Source organism: Nyctereutes procyonoides, unplaced genomic scaffold, assembly GCF_905146905.1.
Source record: "Nyctereutes procyonoides isolate TBG_1078 unplaced genomic scaffold, NYPRO_anot_genome, whole genome shotgun sequence".
In the NCBI taxonomy this organism is placed as follows: domain Eukaryota; kingdom Metazoa; phylum Chordata; class Mammalia; order Carnivora; family Canidae; genus Nyctereutes; species Nyctereutes procyonoides.
The window spans coordinates 43,972,398-43,984,093 of record NW_026575131.1 but is presented as its reverse complement, the minus strand read 5'-3'; the positions used below and the strand labels follow the sequence as shown (position 1 = coordinate 43,984,093).

The 11,696-nt window shown below is 48.3% G+C and overlaps 1 protein-coding gene across 1 annotated transcript in view; it reads left to right on the top strand.

Moving 5' to 3' along the window:
* Nucleotides 1–2,101: 2,101 nt before the first annotated feature.
* GATAD2A (GATA zinc finger domain containing 2A) overlaps nt 2,102–11,696 on the top strand; it is a 108,431-nt gene continuing 98,836 nt past the window's right edge. Inside the window, exon 1 of the mRNA XM_055343208.1 lies at nt 2,102–2,457. The gene's annotated coding sequence lies outside the window, so the exon portion shown is untranslated. The remainder of the gene's footprint in view (nt 2,458–11,696) is intronic.

Here is an 11,696-nt window from a genome sequence, read left to right as displayed (position 1 = left end):
GAAGCAGGCTCCATGCACCCGGAGCCCGACGTGGGACTCGATCCCGGGTCTCCAGGATTGCGCCCTGGGCCGGCGGCAGGCGCCAAACCGCTGCGCCACCCAGGGATCCCCGAAAGATTTTATTTTTAAGTAACCTCTATACCCAATGTGGGGGCTTGAGCTTACAACCCTGAGATCAAGAGTTGTAAGTATTACCAACTGAGCCAGCCAGGCTCCCCAAAGCTGGGTTCTTTGAGGGGGAAATCAGACAAGGAATTCAGATTAAAAGGGGGAAGACAGAGACAAAGGCCTCTGACACCAGGTGGGCCATGGTACACATGCTACAGCAGAGGTGCAAACAGTGAAGTGTGAGTGACTGATGAGTTTTGTCTGGGGGTGGGTGGGAAGCAGGAATGCTGCTTGGAAGGACCCCAGCCTGTAGAAAAGGGAAACTGAGGCTGAAGAACTTGACAGAGGACAGAGTCAGGAATGGCAACAGATTTGATTGACCCTTGGGAGAGAGAAGAGAGCTGCACAGAAAAACACTCTCAAAAAAAAAAAAAAAAAAAGAGGAAAGAGGGCTAAATGGGTTGCTTTTCCAAAAAGGAAGTATTTAACTCCCCCAAATTTTCTAGGAGTCAAATGGTCACAGTTCCTAGGAAAAGCGGAACAATTACTGCAACACAGAGACTAGTTAGAAAAAGTTTGGGGGAATGCCTGGGTGGCTCAGCAGTTGGGAGTCTGCCTTTGGCCCAGGGCATGATCCTGAAGTCCCGGGATCGGGTCCCACATCGGTCTCCCTGCATGGAGCCCGCTTCTCCCCCTGCCTGTGTCTCTGCCTCTCTCTGTGTGTCTCTCATGAATAAATAAATAAAATCTTAAAAAAAAAAAAAAGAAAAGGTTTGGGGAGCACAACTGCCTGACATTTCTTCAGTAAAGGGATGGGGGGAGAGGGAGAGCATCAATTTTCCGGGATTCCTCTCAGGAGAAAAAAGAGGTGTTTGAAGTAGCAAATTTCTCTTCTGGTCCCAGGAGGGACACACAAGGGTAGGAATTTCCCGAGTTATCTTTGAAGACCAGGGCACAAAGCCCACGCTACCCTTCAGCAGAGGGAGGCAGAAGGCTAGTGGCCCCTAATCGTGCTCAGAAAAGAGGCAAGGTATGCTCTCCAAATAATCTCCAGGAAAAAATGTGGGACCTGAGTTCCCCAAATTCTCCTTAGGAAAGGGGGCAAGGGCCCGAACCTCTACAAATTTTCTTAGAAAACAGAATCGTGAATCTACAAAATCATCCTCATCCTGGCAATTCTCGGAAAAGCAGGCAGGGTAAGAATCGCCAAAACTTTCCTCAGAAGAGGGGCAGAGCAGGAACCTCCAAGATTCTCTAGAAGAGGGGCCAGGGGCAAGATTCCTGGATTCTCTTCAGAATGGGGGCTAGGACACGAATTCCGAAGATTCTCCTCAGAATGGGGGCCAGGGACAAGAATCCTCAAGATTCTTCTCAGAAGAGGTCGAACCCACAACTCTTGTCAGAAAAGAGCGCAGGAAGGTAATGAATTCCCTCGGGAACAAGGCCGAGGCCAGGGCTGCCCAGTCTCCTTGGAGCGCGCCTCACGCGGCCCCGCCCACCGCCCGGCGTAACCGCCCCACGCCCGCCCTGCCCAGGCCCTCTCCGGTGCATTGTGGGTGGGGCGCCCCTGCTGAGCACTGCGGGGAACCCCCTGCCCAGCCAGTTGTCGGCCGCCGGGCGGCCCAGCCGAAACGCCCTCCGGGGTCGGAGCAAGCCGGCCAAGAATTGACGCGTCTCCAAGTCCCCGCCCCTTGTGGCGTTCCCGCCCCGAAGCCGAAGCCCCGCCCCCACAGGGCTCTGACTGGCCCTGAGATCCGCTCCACTCTCCCACTGGCAGACCGCTTGTCAGTCACCCCGTCCCACCTCCTCGGGCCCGCCCAGATCGCCGGCGCGATCCCGAGGGCCAGCCGGCTCACGCTCTCGTTGGCTGTCGGGTCCTGTCCATCGTAAGGCTGGCCACGCCCTCCGTGGGGCGCGGATCCCCGGAGCCTCGGCCGGACCTCATTGGCCTGCGGCGCCGCCACTCGACGAGACGCTGCTCAACCCGGAAGTGTGCGAGGCGAAATCTGCCTAGCAACCGGGGAAGCCGGGCTGCGAAGCGGGCAATTTCAGTGTGAGAAGGAGCGGCGAGACCGAGCGGCGGCTCCGAGCGCGGCGCGGCAGCTCCTCCCGCCCGGGGTCAGCGCCCCGGCGCGCGCACGCGCACCCCCGCCACCCGAGCGCGCTCCGCGCCGCCCGCGCAGTCGGTCGGTCGGCCGTCCGTCGTCCTGTCGCCGCTGCCGCCACGGGCGCCACCTGAGGGATCCACTGCCGCGGGACTCGAGCGGACCGGACCGGACCGGATCGGACCCCACCTACCGAGGCCACCCGGGGCCCAGCGGCCGCCCGCAGAGGCGCCGAGCAACTTCGGTGAGTGAGGGGCCGGCGCCGCTGGTGGCGGGTCCCCGGCTTCCGGTGCTCCGGGCTTCTCTGGGGCTTCCGCTTCTCTGAGGGGACCGCCTCCGGTGCGCAGACCCTCTTGTCTGAGGGGACCCCTGCCTCTCTGAGGGGAGACCCCCTTTTCCAAGGGACCCCCATGTCTTTGAGTGGCCCCCACTTTTCTGAGGGACCCCACCTCTCTAAGATACTCCACTCCTCTGAGGGACCCCACTTTTCTGAGACGTGCCCCCCTACTCTGATGGACGCTCCACTTTTCTGAGGGACTCTTCCGCCTCTGCGAGGGAGCCCACCATCCCCCGCCCCGTGTCTTTGAAGGACCGCCTGCTTCCCTGAGGGCCATTCGCCCCTTCTCTGAGAGCCCTGCCTCCCCGCGAGCCCCCTCCTAGCTTCTCTAAGGGGCCCCCTGCTTCTCGGAGGATGTGCTCTGTCCCTAAGGGGACCCGGCGATTCCCTAGGGACCCTTGCTTTTCTCAGGAGACACCCTGCTTCTGGGGGACCCTCCTCACTTCTCTGGGAGACCCCATCCTCTCTGAGGAGACCTCCCTGCCTTTCCAGGGACACCCCCCCCAAGCTGGAAAGCCCTGCTTCTCTGAGCTGTTGTCCCTCTTATTCTTCGTGTTCCCCCTTTGCCCTTGCTTTTCTAAGGTGTCTCCCACTTCTACAGGGCCCCTTTCCCTCTCCCTTTCTGAGATGCTCTCCTTGCTCTTTGTCCCAACTCCTATGGGTGACCTCCTCCTCCTCCCAGTCGTCCCCCAACTAATCCGAGGTGTCAGAATCCCTCCTGTACGTGTTCCCCCTTTTCTGAATTATCCCCACTCTTGATGGGACCCCCTACTTTCTGATGAGTGCCTTCTCTCTTCTGAGGGGTCCCCCACTACCCTGAACTGCTCATTCACCTGACTGGATCCTTGGTTCTCGAAGGAAAAGTTCCCCACTTTTCCAAAATATTTTCTTTTGGGTTCTCCAGTAATCTATGGAAACCACACTTTTCTGAAAGGTCCCTAGCTCCTTCAGAGCTTCTCTCCCTAATATGGGATGTCCCTCTCCTAGGGAATCCTCATGTTTCTTAAGTGTGCCTCCACGTTTCCAAGATATCTTCTGCTGGGATACACTGTGGATTTCTTCACTTATTTGATGGGTGCCCCCGCATTCTGGGGAGTTTCCCTCTCGTTTGACTCAGGACGTTTCCCCCTTTCCTGAAGTTTCCCTCCTGATTCTCTAAGGGAGAAACTCTTCCTTCATTTTCCTTGGATCCTCTAACTTCAAGGTTCCCCTGTTCCTGTTTGGAGCACTCTCTTCCTCCATTCTGGAAGGGGAGACCAGAAATGTGCCCCCTCTTCAGTCTTCTTTCTTGCCAGATTGGAGGAGGAGTTCTTTGAACTCTTACCTCAGCTTCCAGGGACCTGGAGAATTTTGTGGCTGGAAAGGAATTTGGGAGACAGTCAAAAAGTGTTGTTTTCTCTCGTCTTTCTGAGACCTGCTGGATTTGAGGGGGAGCAGGAGCTGTTGCCAGATGACCACCTTGCTTACTCCATTTTTGAGCTGTGGGCCACCACAGTGTTGTCAGGCCATTGTGGAGACAGGAGGGACAGGGCTGGAGCATTGTCCTCCCACTATCCCCCTTTATCACACTGTCAGTCTGTCAGACTGACCCACTTCCTGTCCCATCCCTCAGTCCTCCCTCTGCATAGTGTAATACACCATTCTCCACCCCCCCACCCCCCACCCCCCCCAAAAAAAGGAGAAGCAAAAACAGTCCTTTAGGTCTTCCTGCTGTGTTTTCTCTTCTTAGGTCCTCTGATTCACCCCTTGATCTCTAGAGGATTTTCAGTTTGTGGGCCACTCTGGTTTGAACGGAAGGCCAAGAAGCAGGAAATGGGTCACCTTATATCCAGGAAGGGTGGAAAGGAGGCAAAGGACAGGGAATTTGACAGCATTTCTCTAAGTTTTAGGTAACTTCAGCCTGGCCCAAAGGAAGTTTTTACATGACTTTTACAAATCTCCTATGTACTTTTTTTAATGGCCCACCCTGGATTCCAAATTCACTCCAGTAGCTAATTTTATCTGCTTTGCCAAACGCAGAGCTCTCTGGAGCCCAAGTAGATGAATGCTGGCATTGAGAGATGGTCCAAAGGACAGGAATGAACTCAGTTTGAAACCTGAGTAACTTGTAACCACTTCGTGTCCATGCACAAGTCTCAGGCTAAAAACGTGGGGAGAATGTTCTTGAAGTGGAGTTCTGAAATGTAGGCTGAACTGTTTGGTTTAGCATTTCAACAAGTTCTTCTCTGACTCTGCTAGAACTGCAGTTCACTTTACAATGTGACTTAAGGCTGTCTCTCCTCTGTTCATTTCCATCTGGGTCTTGCTTAATTTGAGTCCTTTGTGAAGATTCCTGCCGAGGCTATAATTTGAGTTCTAAATCTGTCGGTGGACCATGTGGACACAAGTTTCAACTCGAGCTATTTTCTTCTGTGGAGAAGTGCTTGGAGAGTTTCCTGGGCCCTCTGCTCCTGGGGTAGTCAAGTCCAGGCAGGAAGGTGCTGCAGACCTGGTTGTTCTCCTACTGCCTCTTCCTGGTCAGTTGTAGGCACTGCCCTGAGGGGAAGGGGAAGAATAGTGGGGAGCTTGGAGCTTAGGGTTTCCTGAAACAGGGCAGAGAAGTGCTGGCACATATTTATTATTTTGAATGAAACCCATAGCACCGGCAGGATGAGTTGTTGAAAAGGGAAGCAGGAGCTTTGAAGTCAGAAGGACCTGATCAGGTTTTGGTCTGTCCTTCCTAGTTGTGTGATCTTGCACAAGTTATAATGCAAAATCAGCACATTACCAAATATTTGAGGGGTCACATATCTATGAATGTGTGTGAAGGTGCCTACAGATGGGAAATGCTTCCTAGACATAAGAATGAATGAATCTGAGGTAATGAAGGGGAGGCAGCCAGCATAATACCTAGCACATGGTTGGTGTGCAATAAAGGTTGGCTGTTGTGCTCAGGAGATTAGGGTTCTGGTCTGGACTTCCAGACCAGGAAGCATTTGACTTTCTGCCAAGGCTAAATATGCCTATAGAGAAAGAAATGCAGTATGTCTCTTGCAAAATCCATTGCCACCCTGGGTCTTGTAGCATATTTCTGTGTTCAGATAGCAGATGTGAGACGGATTTGCTGTGTAGCAAGCATTTGTGTTGCCTTGGCCTTGCCTTCTGCCTCTGTAAAATGGGGTAATTTGTGAGTTGAGGGCAAGTAGGGAGATGTATTACTATAATTAGACTGTAGGCAAAATAGAAGATTATAATGAACTTTACGAGTTGTGGGAAGAAAAAAGTAGGTGAACTATACACCTAAAGGATCATATCCATATTTTGGGACTGTTTGAGTAAAATACAGCAGTTACTTGGTTAGTGCCTCTTGCACATTAGAACCTTGAAAGAAGAATGTTCTTTTAGAGTAATAGATCAGATCAGAGGACAGAAGACTGGGTAAGTGATGTACAAAGGCATTTGATGTTCCATAATAATAGTGCATTGAGAGGGACAGTGTGTGGCTTAGAGCCCAGGAGGAGATCAGAGTTCACCTTGAGCTCCCAGGACCTAGAGAGCTGTAGAAGATGCTAACTCAGCCTCTGGGGTTGGGGGTGGAGGTAGGGGCTATGGTGGGTAGGAGACTTTTTTTTTTTTTTTTTTTTTTTTTTGAGAGGATTCTTTCTTAGCAATTAATGAAAGCCCTAAAATCGTGGCCAGTGAATTGGGCCTACCTTTTTCACTTACTATGGTGGTGACAGATGGCACTTGCCTCTGATATCTAAAACCCAGGGGGAAATAATGGGTAAAAATCTGAGCTAGGCCCGCATGGACTACTCCCAGGTTTGAGGGATTCTCCTCCATCTTTGAAATTACACCCTCTCCCTGCCTCTTTCCCTCCTTCCTTCCCTCTGCCTGCCTGTCTGTCTCTGTCTGTCTCTTGACTTTGTTATTGAGGCAAATAATTTACCAATCTTAAATTTCTCTTGATTCTTATAAGGGCAGTTATTCTATTGAAGAAAAACGAACAAAGTTTTATTTTTAAAATATAAAAAATAAGATAAATAACTTTAAAGGGATCACTATCCCTTTTGAAATTATGCTGTCTTTTGTGTGCCACAGACTTCACTCTGGTGGATAGTGGCGCCACCACCAAGTCTCTTTACTCTAACAGGAAGTTTTTTTTAACTTTTTTTTTTTTAATTGAAAGATCCTTACAGCAATAAATACCCTTGGATAGTTAGAAATGATATTGATCTAGGTACATTTATTAGATGTAATGTAACATGGTTATCTGTTGGTGGGGAGCTCTAAAAGGCATGTGGGTCCCAACACTGCCCAGCTTCTAACTCTGGATGATAAACTGTTGATTTATATAACTGAAATAGCTAGGGAAGTCAGGGTTTCCTTCCTGTTGAAGACAGCACTGGGGGCACTAAATCCCTGTGGATCTTGATAAGAAAGAAACTGACCTTCTCTGGAATTGGGAAATAACTACTGTATGAAGTTGTTCCATCCAAATGAATGAAAGGTGTTTATTTTTAATTTCTAGTATTAATTTTGGCTTTATCCTCTCTGCAGCCTGGATGCCTTTGTTTATTGTGGTATGTTGTTTGAATAAGAATTTATTCCCTCAAATTGGCCTATAAGGGACAGTTTGAGCACTAAACTAAACTCCTGTGTGGCCATAAGGTAGGGCATGTTTTTCTTTTTTTTTAGTGCAACTTAAATTGGATTGAAAAATAGTGTTAAATATTCTGGCTTATGTAACTTCCCATAGCAGCAAATAATCTAGCAATAAGTGTGTTCCTACAATGCACCAGATGCACCATGCTGGGTACTGTGGGCCTTGGAGTGAGTAGGACAGATAAAGTCAGCTCTCAAGGAGCTTACATCCCAGTCATAGACCAGAAGACAAAAAATCGAATAAAAGACTATTGCAGTGCTTCTTTGGAAATATTTCTGGATGTTGGGAGCTTGGGGTGATTTTCTTGGAGGTTTGCAAGTGAAACCTCACTACCCTTCTAATTTCCTCACTGGGCTTCTTGCTTCTGTTTCTTACCTCTAAAAGGAGGCGGAAATCATGGCTTTTTCCTGGTTGATTGTTGGCTGTTGGCACTAGTTGATCCAGGATGACTGTGACTGTAATCTTGGAGAAACAAGAGATAATCTGGGATGGTCACTGCTAGGAGCATTTTCAGCTTTTCTTTTTTTAAAAAATATTTTATTTATTTATTCATGAGAGACACACAGAGAGAGGCAGAGACATAGGCAGAGGGAGAAGCAGGCTCCCTATGGGGAGCCCGATGCATGCAGGACTCGATCTCAGGACCCCAGGATCATGACCTGAGCCCAAGGCAGATGCTCAACCACTCAGCCACCTAGGTGTCCCCAGCTTTGCTTTTCTTGAAGTCAGTGGCAGTGTTTTTGGAATCCTGTGGCATTTCTTCATGGCAGTGCATATTACACAAAGAGATAAACAGCTCTAAAAGCCCTTTCCACCTTGTTTGAAATCTTAAAAACAAATTGAGATAGAGTGTTTGGCTGTTGTTGATGGCATAGGAAAGAAAAGTGAGATTTCAAAGAGCTATAGATTGCTTTGTCGTGTATTAGTAGGTTCCTGGTGCACAGTTCCCTCTGCCCTAGGGTTCCCTCTTATACTGGGACTGGGAAAGCACTATTTTGACTTTCCTATGTGTGGTCAGGTGTTTTTTGTTTTAATATTTTATTTATTTATTAGAGAGAATATGAGCAGGGGGAAGGGAGAAGCAGACTGCCCACTGAGCAGGGAGCCCAACCACACAGGGCTCAATCCCAGGACCCTGAGATCATGACCTGAGCCTAAGGCAGATGTTTAACTGACTGAGCCACCCAGGTGCCCCTGTTATGGTCAGATTTAATGTTAGTCCACATAGGTCAATTATGTGACAGGTGCTTTTCTTAAGTAAGTGTATTTGTGAGGGGTGGAAGCAAAGGGCAGGGGTGGGTATTCATTCAGGATACAGGCTCCAAGGGGAGAGGGAGAGTATAAGGAGAGTTTCTGGTAGTCTGTCTTTTCTTTTCCTTCAACCAGAGTACTGACTTGGAGGTGAAGAGGCAGGCTCTGGCCGGAAGTGGGCGTGGACCAGTAATGCAACTGTGCACGTGACCAGGCTCCCACCTCTGGGCTCTGCTGCCCTTGGGAAGTGGATGCTTGCTCCCTCCTCACTTCCTGTTCCCTTGCCCTCCAGTGGAGTTTTTGGGCCCCAATTTGAGCATAAAAAATACGTTCAACTTCTCACTTTTCCTCTGGTAAGCTGCTTTGTCAGAGCTGAGAGTCACCAGTGGACTTGTACTTGGCAGTTCTGGGGGTTCAGCTTAATGTATTCACAAACTTAGGACTGTCTGGCAGGATGGTTTCCTGTGTATTACCACAGGAGCTTGCCTGCAGAGGGCTGCTCTGGAGAGTATATAGAACTCAAGGAAGCAGACAGTAGAGAGTCCTTCTGCAAGAGTGTGCTTTTTAAAGAGTGGTTTACAGTTGTCTTCATTATCTTATAAAAGTACCATCTGTGCAGTAGAGTCAGACTTGTGTTTGTATCCAGATTCTGCCACTTGCTGGCTCTGTGACCTTAGGAAAGTAGCTTAACTGCAAGTGGCTTAACTTCTTTGAGTCTCAGTTTTTCATTTGTGAGGTGGGGATGGTAAGCAAATGGCCAGATTGTTGTAGGTGTCTGATACAGGTAGTGGTTATGGAATCAGATCAAAGTTTACTGGCCCTCTTAAGATTGGCACCCAAGTTTGGATAGGTACCTATGGCAGTTAGTACTGTTTGAGAGCAAACCAGTCCATGTTGGGGCCATAAGCTGGGTGCAACAGAGGACTGATGATCTAGAGGTTCCCAGATAGGCTGATTTTTCCCAGTGAGTTTCCTCAGTTTTTTTTTCTTTTTAAAAAAAATTTATTCTTTTTTTTTTTTTAAGATTTATTTATTCATGAGATAGAGAGAGAGAGAGAGAGAGGCAGAGGGAGAAGCAGGCTTCTTGCAGGGAGCCCGATGTGGGACTTTTTTTTTTTTTTTAAGATTTTATTTATTCATGAGAGACACAGAAAGAGGCAGAGACACAGGCAGAGGGAGGAGAAGCAGGCTCCATGCAAGGAGCCCGATGCGGGACTTGATCCCGGGACCCTGGGATCATGACCTGAGCCAAAGGCAGATGCTCAGCCAACCTAGGTGCCCTTGACTTACATTTGAAATAAAAATATTTTTCTTCTCAAACCAGGAGTTCGTAAAATGTAGGCCTGATCAAGTCAGCATGCAAGAAGGCATGGGTGTTTTGTTACCAAGCTGTGAAGGAGAAAATCAGAAAGAACCAGAACCATCCCCTTTATTTTTTTTACATTTATTTTATTTATTTAATTTTAAAGATATTTATTTATTTGAGAGAGAGAGAGAGAGTGCGCGCACGCGCGTGCGAGCGTACCAAGCAGCGAGAGTGGCAGGGAGAGGGAGACAGGCTCCCTACCAAGTAAAGAGCCTGATATGGGGCTTGAAGCTGAAGCCCCTGAGCTGAAGGCAGATGCTTAACCTACTGAACCACTCAGGCACCCCCCTAATCCCTCTATTTTTTTATAGGAAATACTAGGCACTAGGGGAGGAGATGGGGATACTCTATCAGGAAAACTTTTGGGAGGAATATTTTTCTTCTTTCCTTTGTCAAGTTGGAGGATTTGCCATTTAACAACCATGGAGTGGGGGTATGAATGGAATATCAAAGTTTTTTTTTTTTAAGATTTTATTAATTTATTCATGAGAGAGACACAGAGAGGCAGAGACACAGGCAGAGGGAGAAAGCAGGCTCCATACAGGTAACCTGATGTGGGACTCGATCCCGGGATTCCAGGATCACGCCCTGGGCCAAAGGCAGGTGCTAAACTACTGAGCAACCCAGGTGTCTCAAATGTCAAGTTTGTATTTATTTATTTAAAAAAATTTTTAGGGATCCCTGGGTGGCGCAGCGGTTTGGCGCCTGCCTTTGGCCCAGGGCGCGATCCTGGAGACCCGGGATCGAATCCCACGTCGGGCTCCCAGTGCATGGAGCCTGCTTCTCCCTCTGCCTATGTCTCTGCCTCTCTCTCTCTCATTCTGTGGGACTATCATAAATAAATAAAAAATTAAAAAAAATAAAAAAATAAAAAAATTTTTAAAAAGATTTTATTTATTTATTTATTTATGAGAGAGAGAGAGAGAGAGAGAGGGAGAGACACAGGCAGAGGGAGAAGCAAGCTCTGTGTAGGGAGCCTGATGTGGGACTGGATCCTAGGACTCCAGGATCATGCTCTGGGCTGAAGGCAGACACTCAACCACTGAGCTTCCCAGGCGTCCCTCAAGTTTTTAAAACATATTTTTCTTTATGTCTAAATCATGGATATATATTCACAGACCAGTGATATGACTAGCACTCTTTCTTTGCTAAGTAGGTTTGAATAGGTTGATCTCTAGACTTAAAACTGACATGTGGCCTTTTTTCTTTTTCCTGGTAGCTTTCTGATTTCTTTTAATTTTTTTAATTCATAGAAAACAGTTCACCTACTGTTTTCAAAGACTTAAAATTGATCTAAATTAGGTGGGCATTTTTTTTGTAAGACATGTAAAGACACAAAGGAGATATTCCTTGCCAACTGTTGACACATGCAGATGAAGACAGAGTGGGAGATATACTTCCAGCTTCACAGTGATACATCTAGCCATTTATATTTAACCCTTCAGGGGAGCATTTGTGCTCAGAACTGTATAGTAGTGGGATTTCCTTAGGGCCACACAGAGACTAAGTGCAGATAGAGCCTGAACTCCATGTTGCCCAGACACTAAGGATATGGAATTGTGGTTAGAAACGGCACTCAAAACAAACACATGCTGACAAAGTGGCCCATCTCTAGAGAGCTGTGTTTCAGAGAGCTTTTCAGCATATATATGCAGGGATGAGGCAAAGGGGTACAGATCTGTCTCCCACAAACTCCTAATCTAGTGTAAGAATGCTGTGATTTAAAAAATGACATTTGGGGCAGCCTGGGTGGCTTAGCGGTTTAGCGCTGCCTTCAGCCCAGGGCGTGATCCTGGAGACCTGGGATCGAGTCCCATGTCAGGCTCCCTGCATGGAGCCTGCTTCTCCCTCTGCCTGTGTCTCTTTCTCTGTGTCTCTCATGAA